The sequence below is a fragment of the Acomys minous genome, assembly GCF_964271855.1.
Source record: "Acomys minous genome assembly, chromosome: 3".
NCBI lineage: Eukaryota > Metazoa > Chordata > Mammalia > Rodentia > Muridae > Acomys > Acomys minous.
The window spans coordinates 76267185-76286356 of record NC_140485.1 but is presented as its reverse complement, the minus strand read 5'-3'; the positions used below and the strand labels follow the sequence as shown (position 1 = coordinate 76286356).

Genomic DNA, 19172 nt, shown 5'->3' with positions numbered 1-19172 from the left:
CTCCAGAAGGAATCCCTGGCTGCCTTAGCGTATCTTTCTGTACGTTTTTTGATGCAGACACAAACTCACATTCATTTATGTGTTTATCTCTTTTCTTCTTCACACATCTAGGCCACAATCCTCTGAGATTTTCTTTTTTCAGCTAGCTTGTCTGAGCGCATGCCAGCACACATATGTAGATCATCTAGGCCACAATCTCTTGGATTTTCTTTTTCAGGCAGCTTGTCTGAGCACATGCCAACACACATATGTATATCTGGGCCTCTAAGGCTATATGGAGTCTCACTGACAAAAATCCACCATCATTTGTTTTGTTGATTCTTATGGTGGCTAAAATTGCTTCTAGGGCCTGGAGGGACAGCTCAGTGGATAATAATGCATACTCCTCTTCAGGACCTGGGTTCGATTCCCAGCATCCACATGGTGGCTCATAACTTCCAGCACCAGGGGACTAACACCCCGGGTCCCTGCATACACCCAGGCACCTGCACACAAGTGGCACATACTTGGCACACACTCACACAGACGATAGAAAGAAATACAAATACACGTACGTCTTTAAAAGCTGTGTCTTGATCTTTCCTGCAGCAAGAGCATAGTGTGCCATCTTGGTTTCTACAAATCTCATCTTTGTGCACCATTCTTAATTCTGCCAGAAACAAATGTCATCACAGTTTGAACAGGGTCACCTCTCGCTGACTTGTTTTCCCCAGTGTGGATGCTGCCCTGCCTTCTTCCACACTGACACTCAGCTCTTCCTTCTTCCTGGGTACCGGCTGAAGAGCAGTTCTCAGGATGCTCGGGGCTAGAAGTGTTTTGCATTTTTCCCCTCAGATTTTGGAATATTTTCAGATGCACAATGCCTTACAGATGGTACCCGAGTCCAAACACGAATTCATTTGTTATCTCCTCCTCTTTCTCTTCTTTCTCTTTTCCCCTTCCCTACTTCTTCTTCTTCCTCCTCTTCCTCCTCCTTCCTCTTCTTCTGAACCAGGATTGAATCTAGGGCACATGAATATAGGCAAACACTCTACAACTGTGGTATAACCCACCCCTCTTTATGAGCGTGTGTGTGTGTGTGTGTGTGTGTGTGTGTGTGTGTGTGTCTGCACATGCATGTGGAATCCAGAGGCCAGCACCCAGTGTGTTGTTCCTCAGTCACTGTTCACCTTACTTTTTTTTTTCCAAGACAGTGTTTCTCTGTGTAGCCCTAGAAGCCCCAGGGAGCGTCCTGTCTCTGCCTGTATCACCATGCCAGCGTTTACACTGGTGCTGGGGATCGAACTCAGGTTGTCATGCTTGGGCAGCAAGTACTTTACTGACTATGCCCTACTCTCAACTCCCAAGCAGCCTTTTAAAATTTGTTTTATTTTGAGACTGGTTTTGGTAAGTAGCCTAAATTGCTTTAAAATTGTGATTCTCCTGCCTTGGCCTCCTGAGTAGGTAGGAGGACAGGCCTATGTGCCATCATGCCTGGCTTCATGTTTGTTTGTTTTTTGTTTGTTTGTTTTTGTTTTAATATACATTGTCCACAAAGCCTGAAGCTCATTTGTTGTAATATTGTTAGTGTGCTGGGTTTGTCTGTCATCTGCCACAGGTCAGCGTGAAACTATCCCTTTATGGCTTCATGGCTAATTAAAAACAAAAACAAAAACAAAACCTTCAGGTCTTGGAGCATTTTGGGTTTTGGATATTTGGTTGCTCAAAGTGTAAAATATCCTGACCCAGGCTTTGCGGTAATTCACATTTCTTGGCCACTGGATGGTGTCTTTATAAAGATTGTTCAATATCCAGGAACTTCATTCCCCCCTTGGCTTTACACTTCACACTGAACATAAGATTAAATTAAGCCGGCATCCACCCTTAGGTTGATCTTATCTCCTAGGGTTGGCAGACAAGTGGCCAAATAAAACAAGAACAAAACAGTGCGGTTGGGGTTGTACCATGTGGGGGCAGGTGCTAAGCCAGCTGCTATACTGATCAAGCCTAGCTTCATGGTCAGCACCCGTCAGCTCATCAGTAACAGGAGTGTGTCCTGGAACGAGGTGGTTGACCTTCCCAGGAGAAAACAACCTGAAGCCAGGCATGGTGGTGTGTGCGTATATGATCCCAGCACATGAGGAGGCTCATGAGTTCAAGGCCAGCCTGGACTACCTAAGAAGGCTTGGTCTCAACCTTCCACTGCCCCAGGAATGTGTGAGGAGGGGGCAGGGATAGAGTGTGTGCAGGCACTCAGTGAGAATCAGAAAGATGATGCAGTTACCTGCAAGCAGCAGTTAAGAAGAGGCCATTCAAACTAGGTTTTTTTTTTTTTGGTGGTTTCTGCATTTACTAATGGGGTTCATCCGAGAAAGGTTTTGTCGACTCCCCTCAGGCAAATCTGAAGCCTGCAATGATTTCTGATCTCTCCTGTGTGGGAGCAGCTGTATGCTAGTCCAGAAAGACAGATGGAGGGAGCAGAGGGCTTATTTCAAAACTCACACCTTTGCGGGGGTGGGGGGTGGGGTAACAAAGATTGGATGTGGGTGGTACGATTGGCTGTGGCGGGTCAGACGCACAGAGCGGTTCTCGGTGAGGAAGTGAGCACCAGAGAGCACCGTGGCTTATAAAGAGGCCTCCTATGGCAAAAAAAAAAAAAAAAAAAAAAAAAAAAAAAAAAAAAAAAAAAAAAAAAAAAAAAAAGAAAAGAAAAGAAAAGAAAAGAAAAGAAAGAGGCCCATCCACCTGAGAGTCTCACCCACTCACAGGCAGCCACGACTGAGCTAGACATTCATTGTCCCAGCACCTGTTTGCGCACTTGGGGCAGCTCAAGGCGAGGAGCAGCTGAGGATAGCAACTGAAAGGGGCCGTCGGGTGAACTCACTTGTTATTTTCTAATGTTGCCTGGCCTGTTACCCAGAGCTCACTGTGTAGCCAAGAGAATGAGGAGAACGCGACCCTGCAGTCAAGCCCTGGCTACCGAGGCAGCTTGGGCAGTGGTTAGGAAGGAAGGCTTTGGCTCGGAGAGGTGGCACATGCCTTTAAGGTTAGCACTTGATAGGCAGAGACAGGTAGATCTGTATAAATCTGAGGCCATCCTGTTCTACCTGACAAGTTTCAGGCCAGCCAGGGCTACTTAGTGAGACCTTATCTCACAAAACTAAATAAATAAGGAAGGAAGGAAGGAAGGAAGGAAGGAAGGAAGGAAGGAAACAAGATGGTGCGATGGTTAAAATGCTGACCTATAAAAATGAGGTCTTGACTTTGAATTCCCAGCAGGTATGTCTCTGCGTGGCTATAAGCCCAGCACTGTGGGAGGCAGAGACAGGATGGTTGGCACTTGCTGGTACCGCCCGGGCTTCAAGATCATCCATAGACCCTGTCTCAAGCGAGTGGAGAGTGATAAAGCAGGACGCTGGACGTCTTCCTCAGGCTTGGGTGTGCTTGCATACTTGTGCCTTCCCCACCGTCTCACACGTCATACATGTTTCTCACCTTTTTCTGAGGCCTGTTATGAGCACGGAATCTGATAGAGTAGCTAAGGCGCTCAGCCTGTCATCGGGGATGTAGCCAGAGACAACCACAATGGACAAAGACGTCATTTCACCATGGAGCTTGTTTCCGTGTTGGGCACACTAGCATCCTCTGCTGCTCTTCATGTTCTACAGAAACATCTTGCTTTAGATGGAAGTAGAGTGAAAGTAGCATTCGCTGCTCCGAAAAACAGCGGGGAAGGTTATCAAGTCCTGACATGGTGGTTCCTGGAGGTGCACACATCACACCCACCTGGGGGAACTCGGAGACCTAGCAAGTCCTGGCTGTACCTCAGACCCATTAAAGAGAACGTACCAAAGTGGCACTCTCACACATCACTGTTCTCAAACTTTTAATGATTTGTTATGGGGGGAAAAAGCAATGCAAAAAATACATACAAACTTTGAGGAGTGGCTTCTCTCCTTTGCCTGGGTTTCAGGGGTTGGAATTATGTTACTAGGCTTGTGTGGCAAATATCTTTACTCATCTTTACTCTTTGTGCTATCTTGTTGGGTTTCAAAATAATAATAATAATAATAATAATAATAATAATAATAATAATAATTTTAAAAGGGTTTCTGTAGTGTGTGTGTGTACGGGTATACAACTGCCTGTAGGACCTTCTGTTTGGTCTGTTCTAGAGATGAAATTGCTAGATTATGGAGTATGTGTGTTTCCTTACATTTATAAGATATTGCTGAGTGGTTTTAAGAATGGGTCTAGACCAATGCATACCCTGCTCAGGGCATGAGAACGTACACAGAACCGTTGCTGCTGTCAGTGGTCTTGCTCTGTGGGCTTGCATGTGTGTTCCCACCGTCTGCAGCCAGCTCTAAGGCATAACTAAGTGTTCTTGATTTAGAAGTGGGAGTGGGGAAGAGGAAGGGCTGCACAGATACCTGTAGCAGGAGCTCTGCATTCCGCACCGCAGGAGGGCATTTTGCTGAGGAGGGGATGTTCGGGTGTGGGCCTGGAGGCAGGGGGCACATGGCTCACCAGGATGGCTCTGGAGACTGAGTGGGAGCACTGTCAAGCTCTGGGGAGAGGCCGGGAAGGACCTGAGTCTCTCCCTACTTAAGGCCTGAGAGGGATGGGAAGACGATAGGTAACTCGTAGTGTGCCTAGATGCCGTCAGAGCTATCTGGTTTGAGGGTTATGTTGTAGTTTTGCTCTTCAAAGCTTGCCCAGAACCAGGCACTAGGAAGATACTAGAAAAGAAGCTAAAGGAAATACGAGAATTGTGTAACTGTCATTAGCGACAACTGCAACTCGCACAGGTGCAAAGAACAAGGGAGCACAGTGAGTTAATAATGTTGGTTCTTTGTCCCATCTTTCTTTTCTCTGTCTGTCTGTCTGTCTGTCTGTCTGTCTGTCTCTCTCTCTCTCTCTCTCTCTCTCTCTGACCCTCATTATTTAACCCAGAATGATCTTCAACTCTAAGTTCTGCTCGCTCCTTCCCCCTGAGTGCTAGAATGCCAGGCATCTGCTGCCATTACCTGCTCAGCATACCGAAGACGTCTGATCTGTTTGTTTATTACAAGCATTAATTTATTTTACACCCTTGAGCAAAGCTAGCGTGTTTGCTTTAAGAATTCTTATCCTGTTGATTTCAGTGCCGGCTTCATTTTGAGAAAGCACCATTGATTGCCTTTTCTCTTGAGCTTTGGGTCTTTTTTTTGTTTTTGTTTTTGTTTTAACAATTTTTAATTTTTATGGTGGTTTTACTTTATTTTTTTAATTTAATTTTAAAGAGTTACTGGCCAACTATGGTGGTACAGGCCTTTAATCCCAGCCCTTGGGAGACAGAGGCAGGTGGATCTCTGTGAGTATGAGGCCAGTATGGTCTTTGTAGCAAATTCCAGGCCAGCCAGAGCTACATAGTGAGAAATTAAAATTTTTTTATGTATATGAGTGTTCTGCCTGCATGTACATATGCACCATGTACATGCCTGGTGCCCACAGAGGCCAGTAGAGGGTGTCAGAGCCCCTGAAACTAGTGTGAGCCTCCATGTAGATGCTGGGAACCAAACCTGGGTCGACTGAAAGAACAGCAAGTGCAATTAAGTGCTGAGCCATCTTTCTAGCCCTTTCATAGTAGTTTTAGATTACATCCCAAGTGTTGTAAAGATTTGGAGAGAGTCTGGGTTCTGTGTTTCTCAGAAATGGAATATTTTAAATAACTGGCTACTTAGTTCGCCCAGCCTCCAACTCTAAGCATCATCCCCTGGGCAGACAGTCCCTGAGGGAAATCAAGGCAGCAACTCAAACAGGGCAGGAATCTGGAGGCAGGAGCTGATGCAGAGGCCATGGAGGGGTGCTGCTTACTGGCTTGTTCATCATGGCTTGCTCAGCCTGCTTTCTTATAGCACCCTGGACTACCAGCCCAGGGATGGCACCACCCACAGTGGGCTGGCCCCTCCCACATCAATCACTAATTAAGAAAAAGCCCCCAAGGCCTGCCTGCAACCCAATGTAAATGGAGGGTTTTTTTTTTTTTCTGAATTGATGCTCCCTTCTCTCGGATGACTCTAGCCTGGGTCGAGTTGACATAAAAGAAGCCAGCACAGTAGGCAACAGCTGAGATCTCGGCCACTTTGAGCCTGATTCAAACTGCTTGGCATCTTCCCAGAATATGTAGCGTTCAGGCAGAGTTGGGCACAGTCTCCCACCCTGTTTCTCTCTCCACTCCCCCTGTCTGTCTTGACTAGATGTCAGGTAGCCTTGACTGGCTTCAAACTCACTCTGAGCTGGGGGCTGACCTTGAACACCTGCTTCCCTTTCCAGGTGTGTGCTACCACATGCCAAGCCACGGGAACGCAGCCACGGGAACGCCTACTCAGTGTTCAGGGCTGCTGCCCTGTGGCTTTATCTTTGTTGGAGGGGGGTGGGGAGCCGGGCTTTCTTCACTTTTCAGCTGTCACGGGCTGAATTTTGCTCCCTAATTACTTAAGTCACGAGAGAGAAATCTTCACCCACAAATTAGCTACCACACACAGGTCTGATGGAGGGAAATTCCCTCACAGTCTTTAAAATGTTAAGTCCCTTCCAGTTTCTGCCTGATTTTTGGTGTTTTCCTGTGTGCTCTTCTTTGGAAGGCAGATGGATAGTGTAGAATCTTGCCGAATGGCAGCTCTGTCCATTCAGGAACCCTCAGAACCACCTTCCTCCCTACTTCTGCTGCAGTGGGTGACAATAAATATTCATTTGTTGGCTAAGTAAATAAGGCTTTAACCCTGAAGACAGACACGGATTGGTAGAGTAAACTGCTAGAAGAAAACCCCAAATTAGGGATACAGAGATGGATAAAGGGCTTGCACAGACGTGTGGGAACCTGAGTTTAGAACCCTGAAACCCCCTGGAAGTCATGGAAGCCCATACCTGCGCTCTACTGGTGGAGAGGGAGAGGCAAGCGGACTCCTGGAACTCAATGGTGAGCCAGGCTGGCTTGCCCAACCCGTGGATTTCAGGCTCATCCAAAGACCCTGTCTCAAAAACTAAGAGTGGAGAGTGATGGAGGAAGATGCCAGACATCAACCTCATGACCTCTGACCTTCCCCCATGCGTCTGCATGTGTATGTGCGTGTACGTGTACAGGCACACACACACACACACACACACACACACACACACACACACACACACACCACACGCCCAAGAAAGAACTCCTGCAAACTAGTTACTTGTTAATGACCTGAGATATGAACTTAGGGATGCTATAATTGGAGAGGAGATGAGAGCGTCGTCCCAGACATCTGAGTGCAAAGCGCCATGGTTAATGGTAGAGTGAGCCTGGGGTTTTGACGCAGGGGAGTTGAATTCTATTGCTATAGTAACACGTCTTCCTGCAATGGGACTTTCAGGTTCAAAGGGAATAGGGAAGCTGAGGTCTGCTCAGACTTCTGCACGCCCAGGAGGAGGGAATCAAAGGGAGGAACTCTGGCTGCAGATCACAGGGGAGTGACAGAAACGCAGTGGGCCACAGCGTGCATCTCTGCAGAGTAACCCGGGAGGTCACAGGTGGCAGTACCGGGAGAAACTTCAAAACCTGAATGTTGGATTTAAAAAAAAAAAAAAGATCCATCACACTGGGGAGGAGCTGGAAACTTCTGCTTCATGTCCCAGGCATAAGAGGACGAGACAGTCACTGTTGCGAATCTGGTCTGGGAGTTGTTCAGAGAAATGAGAATGAAACTCAGTCACCAGAAAGAGAGTATTTGGTGGTGGAGGCCGAGCCCCTGGGGCCTTGAAAGGGATAGGAAACCGAGACCAGCAGAACAAGTTACATCCATTTCCTGCCCAAGCCGACACATGCAGTCAGCTCCTACATGAAGTGAAGTTCTGACTCGAATCAGCTTTTTGTCATCCTATGTGGCTTTCACTTATTTCCCTTAGGAATCTCCCTACTAGCCAAGTATCATAGTATAGGCCTGAAGTCCCAGCCCTTGCAGAGTGGAGGCAGGAGAGTGAGGACCTCAAGGTCGTCTTTGGCTACATACCGAGATCCAGGTCAGCCTGACTGCATGAGAGTCTGACTAAGCACAAAACAAAAACCAATAAACGAAGCAAGAATTCCTCTCCTTACACCAATCAGACTTCTGAGCTCATCTTTGTCTGAACCTTCCCCCCCCCACCACCACGCCCCCCATCTCGCCCCCTTTTATTTTCAAGTAGGGGAGGTATTCAGCATACCAAGCAAATGGCTTAGGCACCGACCCATCCAAACAGATGGCAGGCTGATAAGGAAGAGATGCCAGCGCAGAAAAGCTGGAACACAGCTCTATTTACAAGTGTTCTAACCTCTCCGAGTCTGCTTCTGTCAACCGTTTTTGAGATAGTGGCTCATATATCCCAGGCTGGTCTCAATTTTGATATATAGCCAAGGATGGCTTTGAACTCTGAATTCACCTACTTGTACCCCTGGGATGCCAGGGTTACCGGTGTATACCACCATACCTAGTTTTTGAACTCGGGGTCTCGCGAATGCTAGGAAAGTACTCTTACCAATCGAGCCATGGCCTCAGTCTAGTCTCCCTCCTCCTTTGAAATGGAGTCAACAACTACATTTTCAGAATTAATGCATGTTACAGCAGAGCTTGATGGGAAAAGGGGGTGCTAATTTGAGAAGTTGCGATTGTTTCTTGGCATCCATTCTCCCCGGGGTTGGTTTCCTGGGCGCAGATAACGGGCCCTGAAAGGCTTCCCTTTAACTGAGCTGAGCGTGTGTGTTGCTCTGTCACGATCTTGACAGTTTATCGGCTCTCTTGTGAATTGGTCTGTCTGCTTCCTTAACCTATATGTCTCCTTGGTTGTCTCGCCGCTAAGGCTGTAGACTCTAATATCTTGTACTTCGTGTGGAAGATCTTTTAAAACGCTTAGGATGCTTTGGGGGGGGGTCTCTCCTCTTTCCTTCTGCTGTCGTTTTTTTCTGCGCATATAGTTTGCATTTGAATCCCAGATGTGCCCAGGACTGGAGGAGAGCTGGATTCAACTCTGATTCACTCTGGCCCCTCCCTCTCTCAGCCTGTCTTCCGGGTAGGACCACCTTCAAACTTAACTGCCTCCTTGGCATCCTTCTACACACCCCAGCAAATAGTTCATATGAAAGGTCTTGTAAACAAACAAACAAACCCTCTTCCTAGCAATTTCCCAACTGGCTAAACCTGCCCCTGACTGCAGAAGGAAAGGAAGGGTAGTGGGTAGGTGTGTGTGTGTGTGTGTGTGTGTGTGTGTGTGTGTGTGTGTGTGTGAGAGAGAGAGAGAGAAAGAGAGAGAGAGAGAGAGAGAGAGAGAGAGAGAGAGAGAGAGAGAGAGAGAGAGACTGCTCTCTAGGGCTGTGTTCCAGGAGTCTGCAGTGGAGAGAGACTTGTTAGTGACTGGACCACAGGGCTCCTCCACGCTGTCAGGAGGGCTGTGAAGCCCAAGCCAGCGATCTCTGCCTCTAGATGGAGAAGCATCTCAGCTGGTGGCAGTGTCTTAGCTCCCTCATCCTTTAAGAATGGACCCTCAACAACACGCTGCTGACATCTCTGTGACTTCAGGGACAGTCAGCTGTACATGCTGCCATTTTGCTGTCGTTGGCTCAGGACGTCACTTTCTAGAACCCGGGCCTCAGCATTTTAGCAGGATGGAGCGGAGTTCATTCTACTGCCAGCGGCAGGTTGCTGGTCAACGATGCCCTGGGATCTGAGTGGCCCTCCTATCTTGTTTGATAATGTTCTAGACCTTTGTGTTTAAGACTAGAGGATTAAACTCCTTTTGCATGTATGTGCGCATGTGTGCATGCATGTTAACGTGTGTGGGCACGTGTGGGAGCTGGAGGTTGATGCTGAGTGTCTTTCTCTATCACTCTCCACCTTATATACTGAGACAGAGCCTCTTTCTTGAACTTAGAGCTTTCCAGTTCATCTAGGCAATTTGATCTAGGGAACCCCTGTTTCCCGCTCCAAAGCAGTGCTCGTATAAGTTCTAGGAATTAGAACTCTGGTCCTCCTGTTTTGCTCACTAAGCTGTATCCCCATGCCAAGGACTAGACTCTCAGTCGAGGGGACAAAGGCAAACACTGAAATCTAACTTTAGGCAAGCACACTGTAGACCAGAATTGCGGTTGATAGGCTCATAGTCCTCACCTACTTTGATGGCCATGGCTGACATTGCTGACCATTTCCAGCACTCAGTCCTGTGGCTTCATAATCGGCCTCGTCATACAGCCCCAAATGGACTCCACCAGCCTAAGAGTTGGCACAAGGGGGTGAGGGGGGTGTGGGGGGTGGGGGGGGGGGGAGCTTGGTCAAGAATGTCGGGAGAGACGGGGGAAGGGTGCAGAGGAGCTGATCTAGACAGCATTAACAACCATCCCTTGTTTAATGACCTGTGATGCAGGAGGGTATCCTGTGGCCACAGGTGGCCTGCTTTGAAAAACGATCCTCCCTCTAGCTTTGGAGGGAGTTTTTCTGTTCCTGCACAGGGGTGGGGTAGGGTGGGGGGAGGAGGCCTAGGAGTGGGGGAGGTTAGGGGCTGTGTGTTCCACTCCCCCCAATCTTGGAGAAACTGTGTGTGTAATATGACTCTCCTTTCCCTCTACTTAGCTATTATATAAGCTTCTTTAGGAACCTGGTGGCTGTGATGGGGCCACATAGGACACTTGTAAGTCGTTATATGAGGTCTACGTGCCCCTGGCTTTTGCACCTTTTTATCTGACCCCTGTGGCCCCCCCCACACACTGGCATTCTTACCTACAAGTGGGTCCGGCTTCTTTGGATTCAAGTATCAGATGAGAAGTTTGGTGTGGAAGACTGATACCGTAGTATTTTTTGGACTGTAAGATGCATCTGACCATAAGACGCACCCAGTTTTTAGAACAGTAAAACAAGAAAAACAGTAAAAACAGCAATCAGACCATAAGATGTACCCTGATCCCCCTCCCTCACTTTTGGGGGGGGAAGTGTGTCTCATGATCCAAAAAATACAGTATGTTCCTGTGTCCACTAGACTACTGACCCCTTCGAAGATTTCTTGGAAGCCCAAGGAGGCCACCTCACCTTAACCTGAGAGCTAACCCAAAACATCAACTAATCATCTACTCGAAGTTGGCCTGACAGGTTGTGTTGTTAAATGTGTGGCTCTGGGCATGCTTAGCAAGGCCCTTACTCCTGTTGGATGCTTTCCCAGGCCAGCCAGGATTGGGGCTTCTGGGGAGCCTGTCTGCCAAGCCACTGGTTCTCTCGTCTCTTTACAGCCTCATGGGTGGTCACGAGGTTCCAGGTGAGCCCAGCATTGTTCCAGGGCTGGCCTCTAAGTTTGCATTTGAAGGTTTTCTCCTCCTGCCAGGCTCATGGTGCCTCTTTATATTGCCTGTCCACGGGCCCAGCTCTGCCCGAGGCTGGAGAAGCCAGTGTCTTCAACTAGTCCACCTAAAGGTCACTGGTGCCCCAGGGCTGGCCGTGATTCATGTCCTGAGAGAGCTCAGGTCTATGGGTGGCCTGGTCACCTTTCACTCCTGTGGGTTAGGAATCCTGCCCCCCTCTCCTGCCCATACATTTGAAACCCTATAAATGGGCTTCAGGCAAAAGGTCAGGGCCACCACTCAGAGATCTGAATGAAAGAATGTGACTGGGAGAAATGCCATTGAGGAGCAGGACCTCGGGGACTCTAGTCCCTCATCAGAATTAGGACCAGGAGGCCTGCGTACAGTGACTGTGCCCAGAGTCTAACAGGGTCATCCCCGCAGGAGCAGGACAGTCAGTGGTGCACCACGTCTCCTGAAGACAGGGCCGGAGGGACAAGGCTAATTTCTAATTCAGATATCTGGAGCACCAAGGCCCAGAAGTCTCTTCTCTCACGAGCGGAGCATCTCTCTACTGATGATGTTACTCAGCTGCCTTGTGGGAGGGCGGGGGTGTGCATCCTTTTAGAGAGAAATCAGGTCCCGAGTGAGAGCTGGGAGGAGGCACCGGGCTGTTTATTTTGTTTTCCTTTTCCCCTTGCGCTCAGCCGTGCAGGAAACACGAGGAGAAAAGCACTCGTGGCCTTCCTCCCGGAGCCTGCCAAGATTGTGGAGAAGAATAGCTGAGGAGCTGGGGGGGGGAGGGGGGGAAGCCAAACATTTTCTTTAACAGTGTGAACTTTGAAACTCTCTCTCTGTGTGACTCATGTTTGACAGCCTCTTGAATTTGAATTCACCTTCCCTCGTGTTGTTTTTCTCAAACCAGTAAGTAGGCTTGATTCCAAAGATGTGTCAGCCACTTGCTCCTCTGTGACATGTGTGCGTGTGTGTGTGTGTGTGTGTGTGTGTGTGTGTGTGTGTGTGTGTGTGTTGTGTATGGGGGGGATCCTTTCTCCCAATTCAACAGACATAATTACTGCAGGAATCAACCTTGACATCCTGCATTTCCTCAAGCCTGGCCTTCCACCTAGACCTGTTGAGCCAGAAATGGCCAATGTAGGAGGAAGTACACATGTTGGTAATAGCCTTCTCCAAGAGGCCACAGCTCTTCCTGGGCTTCCTAATCCTGCGTCCTTGAAAGCATCCTTGCTGTGTGTTAGGATATTGTGGGTTACAAGGAACTGGCTTACACAGTACATTAGTTTGCTGGCTTTGCTTGCTGGGATCCAGCATCTCAGTGATTAAAGGATCCGTTCATGTCCCATACCACCCAAGCATTGGCTTCACCAGAGACTGCCTTCAGAACACTTCCACTTTCTTCTGCCTCAGACACTAGGGGAGAGGAAGCTTCTGGTTGGGCCAACCGAGGACATACGCCCACCCTAGACCCCATCCATGTCTGAGCTCAGGCTCTTTCCAAGAGCTCGGACCAATCAGGGCCCAGGATAATGGATGGGTTCTGTGACCCCCATAAATATTCTCGTCTCCAGGGGCATGCTCACTCCTAGCAGTAACCTCACCATAGCTTTTACCTACAGGGCCTCCTGTCACCCCATGGCTCCGTCTCTCCACAGGACCCTGGTCAACTTTCTTCCCTTTACCCGTAATGGCCAGTCTAATGGTGCCCGGTCTTGGGATCTGCACACTGGCTCCATCTCCTGAGGGCAGCAAGGATGAGTGTGTGCGCGAAGAAGAACCAGGTTTAGACTCTGCCAGTTGATAGGCAGGCTCAAGATCTGAGGGGGTGAAGGGGATGACAACACCTCAGCAGCTTGTTCCTGCCTCTCCCAGGGTCTAGTGCCTTGGCCTTATACTTCCTGTTGGTCACAATTGAACTATTTTGGTACGTGGCCCAGATGTTGGGAAAGTTCAGTGCCCCACCTTACTTCCCTTGGACTCAGATTCTTCTTACACATACTTCCTGGATGACCTCATTGCCTTGGCCTGTGCAGACCCCTCCGATGCTCATACCCCTAGCCAAGCCCCTTTATGAGTAGAGGTCCCGTAGACCTGTGTGATGGTCCATGAATGCTCTCACTACACACCAGGCTTAACATATGTCTGTTCCACTGTTGTACCTCCAAGCCTGGCTTCCTTAGGGGAGCCCCTTAAAATACTGACTATTGTTCTCCCACGTCCTGTTACTACCCCACCCCCACCCCCCAACTCCTCAATGTAGATTAGGATGCAAGAGTTTCTTGAAGAAGCCACCTCCCAGCTCAGTGGAACCCTGGGTTACTGTGCTCTCCCAGCACCTGGCCAGGTCAGTGCCCTTCCTTGGGGGTGGGGGGTGGGGTGCTGCCTGGCTGCTGTTGGGCGGGCAGCACCAGGCAATTCTTTAATTAGCCTGAGCAGGGTTTTCTCAGATGGGGGCGGAGGAGGTGTGTGGGTCTATTGGGGGAAACTAGGTCACCTGAAAACTCGCAGTCAGGAGGGAACTGTCCTGGGGCCCTGCTCCAGGGAACCCAAGGGCTGATGTGGGAGGGGCTGACAGGCAAAGGCACAGAAAATATGTCCTGGTCCCTTTTTACTGCTCTTGGGAGATGCTGTCCCTTCCTTTCTCCAGAGGGGCTGGGTAACTGTCCTTAATTTCTTGGCCCAGAGCAAAGAGGGCAGTGCAGTGAACACTGTCTGTCTGTCCTGAGCTTGTGGAAGGAGCACCCAGGCAGGAGTCAGGACTCTGCCACCGGCTGGCCCTCATTCTGTGCTCCCTTGCCTGTTCTGTCACCCACCAGCTAGACAGCGACCATGTCTCTCCCTTACCTGCTAGCTCCTCATCCCTTAGCACAGTCCAGTGTGTGGCAAATACTTGAAAAATATTTGCTGAGTACATGCGGATGCTTCTAAGACCGAATTGGGTAGAACACTTGCTGAGCATATGTAAGGCTTTGGGTTCCCTCCCCAACTTGAAAACCAAGCCACAAAACACCCTCCCCAAAACCCATGTGAATCGTTCTCCTCCAAGACTGTTGTCATGAGAACCAGTTGTCGTTGTGAGGCGGCTTCCCCAAATGTCAGTGACTTACAAATCCTGCCAACACTGAATTCTGTCATTATTTCATTTCTCTTTACTATCAAGTCACTAGTTGTAGATTGAGATGGAGTTCTATAAAAAAAAAAAAAAGGAAATTTCATGTCACTTCCATAAATAAGCAGTAACTGTGAAAACAAATCCACAAAAAACCCCAAATGATGTTTTTACATCTTATCCTAAATGCTACTGCTGTCCCCTCCCCCAGGCTGGGAACCTCAGGAGGACTGTCTGTGTTTACAACGCGGACAGGCATGGCTCTAAAGACATTAGCACCTATGAGCACCAAACTGATGCTTTTCTCCTCAGAAATCTTGGAAGATTTTTTTTTAAAAAGACATGGAAAGAATATGTTCTGTTGTCTGCAAAGGCCTGGACTGCAAGCACTCTACCAATGAGCTTTGTCTTCAGATTTCTTTCTTTCTTTTCTTTTCTTTCTTTCTTCCTTCCTTCCTTCCATCCTTCCTTTCCTTTTTGTTTGCTTTGGTTTTGTTTTGTTTTGTTTTGTTTTTTGAGACAGGGTGTCTCTGTGTAGCCCTGGCTGTCCTGGATTCACTTTGTAGACCAGGCTGGCCTCGAACTCACAGAGATCTGCCTGTCTATCCCTCCCACAGTGTTGGGATTACAGGTTTGTGGCACCGTGTCCAGCTCCTTTTTCTTTTGAGACAGGGTCTTGTAAATATGTTCAGGCTGGTACTGAACTTGCCATTTTCTCGTCTCAGGCCCCTGTGGAGAGGAGAGGAGAGGTGAGGTGAGGTGAGGTGAGGGGAGGGGAGGGGAGGGGAGAGGAGGGGAGAGGAGAGAAGAGGAGAGGAGGTTATGGGCTTATACTACCAGGTTTGGTTTCAGTAGTTTTTATTAGGGTGTATTAAATGTACAAAATAGTGACTTTCATTTGACTTGGTTCTTTCTCCATGCTTAGATCTCCTAGTTGAGGTGTTGGCTGAGGAAGTATTCTTTTTTGATTTTTATTTATTTTTTTAAGACATGGTCTCACACTGTTAGCCCAGACTAGCTTGGAACTCACCGCGTAGCCCAGGCTGGTCTCAGACTCACTGGAGCTGCCTGATTGCTGGGTCACAGGCATGGGCTACTATACCCAGCTAGGAGGGCATTTGGGAAGTGGAAAGCGTTCTGGCACGCAGCTGCCTGGCATGACTTATTCCCGCCTTCCCTTGGCGTGTTTTTATTGGGGGGTTCCTCCCCAGTGTGTGATCAGTGTTGCTAATGGGAGAAGTCGGTGTGTGTACAGTCATAGTGCTGTAAGACACCAAGCGGAATACTTCGGTGAGTTGGTCGCCTGTGGACACTCCTCCAGGGAGTGATGTAAGCGCGTCGTCTGCTGCCGGTCTCTGGAATTGTAAGCACTTTTGCCGAGTGCTTGCTGGCTGGCTCTGCAGACCTGTCCACGTTGTGAGGTGTAAATGGCTGTACCCTGCTCTGTGCTGTGGAGATTCCAAGATGACCTTCCCTTTTCTGTGCTGAGTGGATCTCTGACGTTTGGAGGCTTCCATGTTTTCCCTCTGCCCAAGCACAGGGGTCCAGACTCAGTGCCTAAGGGGCTAGTGATCAGTGACAGTTGACAGGAGGTCAGGTGGGGTGGGACGGCAGTAGGCACTGGGCTTAATTAGAAGGTATGAGTTCCTTTAGAGGGCATAGCCTTTCTCTGCACTTTTTGGTGGCTGCCGTGTGAGGCCATGTGGCCATATGCTAAGATGTTCTGAAAGCTAAAAGCCTGATATCAGATATAAAAACCCCAAGTTTTAAATATGAGTAATTAATTGAAATGTTGAGGATGGCGTGGGCTAAACCCAAACAGATTAATGAACGTGAATGGCCCACAGGAGGTTTGCCGGTTGAGTCTGGCCTGTCGTCAAAAAGTGCATCTCAGTCTTTAATCCTAGAACTTGGGAGGCAGAGGCAAGAGGATCGCTGAGTCTGGGGCCATCCTGGTCTACAGAGTGAGTGCCAGGACAGCCAGGGCTACACAGAGAAACCCTGTCTTGGAAACAAAACAAAACAAAACAAAACAAAAAAAGTGTATCATCTCACAGATACCAGACTTGCTTGATCTCTTCAGTCTGAGTGGTCTTGTTCCCAGGGCTTCATGTTAGCAAGCAACGCAACCACTGAGCTGCAACCCTTCACCAAGCTCGTATACTCTCTAGCCGTGTGGTGCAGGCAAATGACCTCTTCTTCTTTCTGTTTTCTTTGTCTGGAAAACAAGAGCTGGTCCCCCATGCATCTCTGAACCAGACTAGAGCTCAGTGCAGGTGTTCACTTGAGGAACGAGAGGCGAATTAGCATCTTGCCCTCCAGCCGGTGCCCGATGTCACCATGACACTGTGTGCTGGTGCATTCAACTCCATTGAATTCCATATGCTCAAACACCCCAGCTGCAGAACCTGCCTCAGTGGCTGACAGAGGGAGCAGGGACAACACGGAAGGCTGCCAGGAGGCCAGCTCATTCGTGCCCAAACCCTTTGCAGAAGGCAGTGGTCATTTCTTTAAAACTAATTGGGGCAGTTACCAGGTTACCTGACAGTTGTGTGCTGAGGGCATTTATTCCACCATTAAAAATGAAAACTTAGGCTTTCATGAAAATCTGCCCATGAATCTGATAGCCACAAACTGGAATCTTTTCCAGTGGCCTGATGGGGAAAACAAATTAACATGCAGTGGAGTACTAGATAGCAATAAAAAAGGATGAACTATTGACACATATGCTAATTTGGATGAACCTCAAAGGAGTGATCAATGTGGGGTTAAAAAAAAAAAAGGCCAGCCCTCAGATGTTACTTTGCTTTCTGCTCCTGTTTCTATAGTGTTTGAACCAAAGTCTAAGGACAGGGAACAGGTTGTTAGCACCACAGGCTAGGATGCGAGTGGGTTTGGGGGAGCTTAGGAGAGTCGTTGGGAGGTTGCCGGGAGGGGCATTTGTAGCTGTTGGTGTTTCACTGTGGTGGTACGCACTGACGAAGTTACTACAGAGGGAGCATATACAAATAAGAATCTGTGCCACTGGGGAATGTGGAATGTAACCGATGGGTCATGTCACTGTTCTCAAAATAAAATAGTTCAGGCTTATTTGATTCCGGAGACGGCAGCAGTTTTGCATCCCACAAATGTGGATGCACCCATCTTTCCATGTCTCCCAGCAACCTGAGATGGCCTTGCCTGGCAGATGGGGGGGGGGAGATCTGCCTTTCCACCAACATCTCTTCTTCATCTCTTCTTCCTCCAAGCTCCATTCTCTTCGCCACTGGATGCACAACTGCGGCCAGCTCCTTTATTCCTTGACTACCCTGGGGGATTCTGGGAAGTGACAGAGCATTTTGCAGGTGGGAATATGGTCTTCAAGAGGTTCAAATGATCGTCCAAAGACCTCTTTCCTTTGCCTTGGAGAATGGAGGGGGTCTGTGCTGATGTGTCGCCCAGTCAGTTTCCACCTCTGAAAGAAGATGTGTGTTCTTGTCTTTTGAAAGACCTCCAAAGTGTGTGTTCTGGGGGACTTCAGCCAAATGTTTCCAGGTCTAATAGTTCAGCAGTTTGTAAACTTTTGGGGGTTAGGAGCACTGTAATCCTTGAAATTCTGGATCCTGAAAATCTTTTGTTTATACAAATTGTTTATTTTTAATATTTTGATTTTATGAGAAGCAGTCTTACTATATAGCCCCGGCTGGCCTTCAGTTATAAACTGAGAGCGGACAAAGTAGCTCAATTGGTAAATGTGCTTGCTAACAGACTTGATAGCCTGAAGTTGATCCCTAGGCCCGACATGATGGAAAGAGTGAGCTGACTCCTGCAGGGCATCCTTTGACCCCCCCCCCACATATGTGTCACGGTGCTGTGCGCACATGTGCGTACACACACACACACACAGAAATAAAATGTAAAAAATTACAAACCCATTGTGTCTTATAACCATGCTGGACCTTTTGATGAAAAAAAAATGTAACTTTTACACCAACCAAACAAAAATATATAGAGACAGTTGCTGCTTAAATTTTGTACATCTTCCTATGTGGGGCTTTGCACCTGAGTGTCATATCCATGTCTGTGTTAAACTGTTAAAAGTCACCTGCTGGGTAGCACTAGGACCCTCACATATTAGGGACAGAATGAGAGTGGGAAAAGGTTAGCAGTGTCTTCCTGCATCTCTGCAAATAGTTTGACATTGTGGAAGCCGTGCAAGGGCCTCAGGAGGTCCCCCCACCGGTTCCCGGGCAGTTGTACCTTGCTCACACCCTCTTGTTTCCTTCCAGGCCTGCTTGCCCTTCCTCGTTACAGTGTGCACCATAGTGAGCAAAGTAATAGAAGCTGAATTGCCTGGTGTCCATGTAGCTGACGGCTTGCCTTCTATTTGTTGGTCCCCCCCCCTTTTCTTTTCTTCTTTGAGACTGGCTCTAATGTAGCTCAGGCTAGCCTCAGACGTGCTATGTAGCCAAGGATGACCTCAAACTTTTGATCCTTCTGCCTGTACTTCCGCAGTACTGTGATCACAGGCATTCATTTCCATACCCTAGTTATACGGTGCTGGGGATGGGGCCCCGTGCTTGGTTCCCTCCGGGCAAGCACGGGCTGAGCCCAATTCCAGCCCCCAAGGCTTCTATTTGGATACTGCACAGCCTGGGGTTTCCTGGGTTCGGCAGCCCCCCAAGCCGTCCTGGGCCTCTGCTTCCAGTGTCACATAATTTTTTCTTTCTTTTTTTTCCTTGTCTTTCTTTCTTTTTTTTTTTTTTTTCG

The 19172-nt window shown here is 48.4% G+C and overlaps 1 protein-coding gene across 3 annotated transcripts in view; it reads left to right on the top strand.

Moving 5' to 3' along the window:
• The window catches only part of PPP1R16B (protein phosphatase 1 regulatory subunit 16B), a 92680-nt gene that overhangs the window by 8850 nt on the left and 64658 nt on the right, over window positions 1–19172 (top strand). The gene's annotated exons all lie outside the window — the stretch shown is intronic.